Source organism: Rhinopithecus bieti, unplaced genomic scaffold, assembly GCF_001698545.2.
Source record: "Rhinopithecus bieti isolate Rb0 unplaced genomic scaffold, ASM169854v2 scaffold_18624, whole genome shotgun sequence".
Classification (NCBI taxonomy): Eukaryota; Metazoa; Chordata; class Mammalia; order Primates; family Cercopithecidae; genus Rhinopithecus; species Rhinopithecus bieti.
Genome location: NW_016809607.1, coordinates 1,739,117 through 1,745,116, shown reverse-complemented (window position 1 = coordinate 1,745,116; position 6,000 = coordinate 1,739,117).

The window sequence follows — 6,000 nt, the reverse complement described above, 5'->3', positions numbered from 1 at the left end:
CCCTACCTTCTCAAGTCCTCTTTGTAGTGCCCTTTACTTCCTATATCAACTGAAACCTGCTCTCCTAGGAGGACATGATTTCACCCGGAGGAACTCCCACATGTTCTATGAACCTCAGAGTTTGGAGATGGGTTTTATGTTCTCTTCACTCACTGCCATTACTTTTGGGTAAAAGCTCATGCTTCTCCAAGTTTCAGGTCTAGCTCTCCCATCCTCTACTCCTCCTCTGTTCCAAACTCCCACTTCTGTTCACACCCCTCAATCACAGCATCTTTTTCTTCTACTCTTCCTGAGTCTTCCTGTATTCTTGTATAACTTGTCTGTCTTTGTGGATGGTCTCTGTCCTATCTTGTCAGAAACAGACCCTTATCTCTAGAGGCTTCTACTTTCCTGGTCACAAATGACAAAGACTCTCTTCTTGACCAAATTGTAGTCAGGCTCCACTAAGCCGTCTTCTCAACTAAGCGTCAACATTTGGACTTCTGTGTCTATGTTTGCATTGCGCAATTTTAGAGAGAATGCTGCTAAGTCAGTTTAGCCAGATTTCCCCCATCCTTGATATTTGATCACCTTCAGTGTCTGATCAAATTTCTCATCTCCCAGGTGGCATCTGATCACCTAGGCCTGTCTTCATCAGGAATCTTGTTAGCCAGTTTAGCCTCCTAGCCTTGATGTCTTCTCATAGTAATTCTCCACCCCCTGACATCTGCTCCCCTCTCCCTGCCACTTGGGTGTAAATCCTCACTTTTCCTTGTTGTATTTGGAGTTAAGCTCAATCTTTCTCCCCTACTGCAAAGCCCCATTGCAGTAGTCCCTTGAAAAAGGTTTTCCTTACTGCCTTTAACAAGTATCAGAATAAGTTTTTCTTTAATACACCCCAGGACTTAAGGTCACCCCAGAACGTTGAAATAATAGATTTGAGCATCCTATTCAGAGGATAACGCCACTCTAAAACTATAAAAGAAAATCAAGAAGCCATAGAAAAAAAAATGGAAAGAGACTGGGACAGTGGCTCATGGCTGTAATCCCAGCACTTTGGGAGGCTGAGGCAGGCTAAATGCTTGAGCCAGGAGTTCAAGACCAGCCTGGGCAATATGGTGAGACCCCATCTCCACAAAAAATAAAAAAAGAGAAAAATTAGGTGGCCGTGGTGGTGCCCGCCTATAGTGCCAGCTACTTGGGGTGGTTGAGGTGGGAGGATTGTTTGGTAATTCAGAGAATTATCTGAAGTTACCTAAGCCCTGGAGGTTGAGGCTGCAGTGAGCTGTAATCATGCCACTGCATTCCAGCCTGGGTGACAGAGCAGTCTTGTCTCAAAAATAATAAATATGTAAAATAAAAAGAAAAAATGGAAAGATAACAAGCTGGGGAAAATATTTTCATCACTCTGATTTACAGACCAAGAGTTATTTTTCTCTATTAAGAGCTCATATAAATAAAGAAATAATAAATAAACAAATAATGCCAAGTGAAAAAATGAATGGTTCAGGACCAGGTGTGCACTTATAATTTCAGCTACTCAGGAGACTGAGGTGGAGGGATCACTTGAGGAGTTCGAGGCCAGCCTGGGCAGCATAGTGAGACTTGACTCTTAAGACAAAACAAATGAACAGTTCACAAAAAAATAGAAATGCATCTTTCCAAAAAATGCATTCAACCATGCATGTAATAAGAGAAGCACAAATTGAAAAATACAAGGAGACACTGCTTTTTCAAATTAGGGAGGATCAAAACATTTAAGAATATCATGTACGGGCCGGGCACGGTGGCTCACACCTGTAATCCCAGCACTTTGGGAGGCCGAGGTGGGCTGATCACGAGTTCAGGAGATGGAGACCATCCTGGCTAAGACGGTGAAACCCCATCTCTACAAAAAATACAAAAAATTAGCTGGTCGTGGTGGCAGGCGCCTGTAGTCCCAGCTACTCGGGAGGCTGAGGCAGGAGGATGGCGGGAACCTGGGAGGCGGAGCTTGCAGTGAGTGGAGATCACACCACTGCACTCCAGCCTAGGCGACAGAGAGAGACTCTGTCTCAAAAAAAAAAAAAAGAAGAAGAAGAATATCATGTACGGTAAGGGTAAGACAAGGAAACAGATACTCTGAACACTGTCGACAGTAACATTTTTTCAAGCTAGCTTCTGCCTCCTCGACACTTGAATGCACTCACCCACCAAGGTCAGCAATGTCTGCCCTGCTGGCTAACTTTATTTTACTTGACTTTTTGGTAACACATGACACTATTGATCCTACCTCTAAGTTTCTCGAAACTCCCTATTCCCTTCTGTGTCTCTGACACCCTCCCACTTGTTGCTCCTTCTCCATTTCCTGGATAGTCTTCTCTTTCTTTGCCCATTCTCTAAATATGGTGTTCTTAGGGTTCTGTTCTTTGCCCTAGCAAACTAATACACTGTCCAAACTCAAAATGTTCTACACTTCTCACGATTCACCTTCTCAATTGCCTCTCACTCATCTGAGCCTGGTTATTATTTGCATACCTTTTCTCAGCATCAAGGTAATCTTACAGGACATGCTTTCTGAGAGTTGCATAATGGTTTGTAAAATGCTCAAGTCCAGTGGATCAGAAACTATATAGGCAAAGCACCTTATGGTGAGAGGTGAGAGACTGGCTTCCAGCTATAATGTTGGTTAGGATTCAGAATTCTCCTATGGGCCAGGCACAATGGCTCACGCTTGTAATCCCAGCACTTTGGGAGGTCGAGACGGGCGGATTACGAGGTCAGGAGTTCGAGACCAGCCTGGTCAACACTGTGAAACCCCATCTCTACTAAAAATACAAAAATTAGCTGGGCATGGTGGCAGGCGCCTGTAATCCCAGTTACTTGGGAGGCTGAGGCAGAAGAATCGCTTGAACTCGGGAGGCGGAGGTTGCAGTGAGCCGAGATTGCCCCACCGCACTCCAGCCTGGGTGACACAGCTAGACTCTGTCTCAAAAAAAAAAAAAAAAAAAAAAGGAGTTCTCCTGTGCCAGGTGGGTAGTTTGGTGTGAGATGTCCTCTCCACAAATCAAACCAAGAAAGCAGACATTTACAACAAAATTCAGATAAATATTATCAATTAAATTGTCTACATTTGAATAACATAGAGATATTTTAATGCAATAGCATAGTAAATTTTACTATGTAAAAACCAGCAATAGTGCCACATCACATCCATTTGTTACCATAGGAACAAGGCTTTAAATCTCTTAAACTCGATTTTAAAACATCAAGTATGATATTATTCTGATAAAATATATTTAGGATAAATTTGTAAATTATTTTGTTCATTTGTTTATGCTGTTTGTTTTGGTGCCTGAAAAATGCTCCATGATATTATTAATCACCCAGGTAGTGAAACAGAGACATGACAAATTGCCTATTCTCTGTCGTCTCTCTTATCTCCTATCTCCTCCCCTTACATCTGTCCTTCCCCATGACTTCTTCCCTCAGCTCCTACCACTTGGGCATCAGGTCAGTCTTGCAGAAGGGATACACATTACTACTCTCTGTTCTAATTGTTCTTCTAGAGTCTTGATTTATTTTCTTCCTATTTCTCATTCTACTACTGCCCCAAACTTATCTGCAATGTATGATGTTCAAACTAATAAAAGGTGGTGACTTGATTGGGTTGATTAGAAACCATCCAACATGGGGTACACCTGGTGGGCAGAGTTCTTGATCTTCCTTATAAACCAGTGGTATAGACAATTGTTACACATACTGTGGTCTGGTATCACCTGGAAGCTTGTTAGAAATGCAGACTCTCAGGCCCCACCCTGGAACTACTGAGTCAGATTTTGCATTTTAACAGTATCCTCATATACATGGTAATGTTTGAGAGGCCCATACTCAAAACATCCTAAACTTTTCTCACGACCCACCTTCTCAATTGCTTCTGACCTAATTGTCTCTTGTTTGATCATCATGACAGAGCCCCAGGTGACACATATGTACTTTAAGGTTTGGGAAACACTGATTTAGTTGTCCTTACCCAATTGTCTTGGCGAGGCTGTAGACCCACATGACATAGGGCATGCCGATATCCGTGTAATAAGTTATCTGAAGCTACCTTTTTCAGGTGACAGTATAATCTACAGGCATTTGACACTTTGTAGTCATTCAGTTGAGACAGTTCAAAACTGAGCCCCAGACTAATAGTGTAAAGCAAGAATACCATGGACAGCAGCACTCCAGTACTCACTGTTCCTGGTGTGAGACCCTTGCAGGTCAAAACCTTGTCCAACCTGGCGGTCCAGGACGACTTTGAATGTGGCCCAACACAAATTTGTAAACTTTCTTAAAACATTATGAATTTTTTGTGATTTTTTAAAAAGCTCATCAGCTGTCCTTAATGTATTTTAGGTGTGGCCCAAGACAATTCTTCCAATGTGGCCAGGGAAGCCAAAAGATTGGACACCCCGATGGAGGTGGTGGAGCACCCACAGGGCCGCTGGTGTGAGACATGCTTGGATCCATCATCACCTCACTCTGGAAATTGAACTTGTTAATTGTCCCCTCTGGGCCTTAGTTTCTTTCAGTTGTAAAATTGTAATGACAATACTTACCTAACATAGCTTGTTACTGGAAAAAAAATCACTATACAACACAAATAGGTGTTCAATCAATATTAGTTCCTTCTTTTTTCTTGTCTTATAACACCTCAATTAAAGTTAGTTAAGAAAAAGTCCTTGGAAAAGAAAAATAAGTTGCCTCTAGTTTGGAGCTAATGTCCATGCGTACGGCACCAAAGCTGTCAAAATTAGTGGTGGTGGTGGTAGAAAGAGTGGAGTAGAGATGCCCAGCCTAGTGCCCAGAGTCTTCAAATTTTTTCACTAACTATAGGAGCCTGAAGAGGAGAGCTGGGGTGCAGACATGTTCAGCTCCTGTACCTTCAGCCTCAGCGGGCAGGCCCTGCATAGCTACTGTGGCTTCAGCCTGCAACCTGGCTCTACACTGGGGATTCTGAGGAGGCATTTTTTGAAGAGTCAGCCTCCTTAGCTCCTCTTGTTAACCCAGCTGTGTTCAGTTCCTTTCTGCTGAGTTCATCCCACCACTACCACTCCTCTGGGGCTGAGTCCCTTGCCCCTGAGCCTGAGTCTACCATCTTTCTACAGCTGGCTTGCACCCCTTGGTAGATCAGCTTTTCCTTCTGGAACTCAGTCTGACTTTGGATGAAGAGTTGGCTGAGGATTGCATCAGTCGGTGCCTTTACGGCTAGAGCTGCTTTCCTTGTTCCCCAAAGGTTTGTTCTGAGATTCTTCGTCTTTTTTTGAGATGGAGTCTCACTCTGTCACCCAGGCTAGAGTGCAGTGGTGCAATCTCGGCTCACTGCAACCTCTGCCTCCTGGGTTCAAGTGATTCTCCTGCCTCAGACTCCCGAGTAGCTGAGGTTACAGTTGCCCGCCACCATGCCTGGCTAATTTTTGTATTTTTTTAGTAGAGACAGGATTTCACCATGTTGGCCAGGCTGGTCTCAAACTCTTGACCTCAAGTGATCTGTCCACCTCCCAAAGTGCTGGAATTACAGGCGTGAGTCACCCCACCATGCCTGGCCTATTCTGACATTCTGATACCAAATATTTGTCCAACTCAGATTTGCTGTGTCCTCAGTCTACTCTTCCTCCTTTCATCTTATACAGCCCTAGCAATAATCACATTTTCTCTTCTATGCCATGGATCTAAAAGTTAAAATTTAACATGTATCAGATTAAGATGACATTTTAGTTTCTCTTGTGGGATTTTATTTTATTTTTATTTTTATTTTTTTTTGAGATGGTGTCTCGCTCTTGTTGCCCAGGCTGGAGTGCAATGGCACAATCTCTTCTCACTGTGACCTCTGCCTCCCAGGTTCAAGCAATTCTCCTGCTTAGTCTTTGGAGTAGCTGGAATTACAGGCGCTCGCCACCACACCCGGCTAATTTTTTGTATTTTTAGTAGAGACGGAGTTTCACCATGTTGGCCAGGCTGATCTCGAACTCCTGACCTTAGGTGATCCACCGG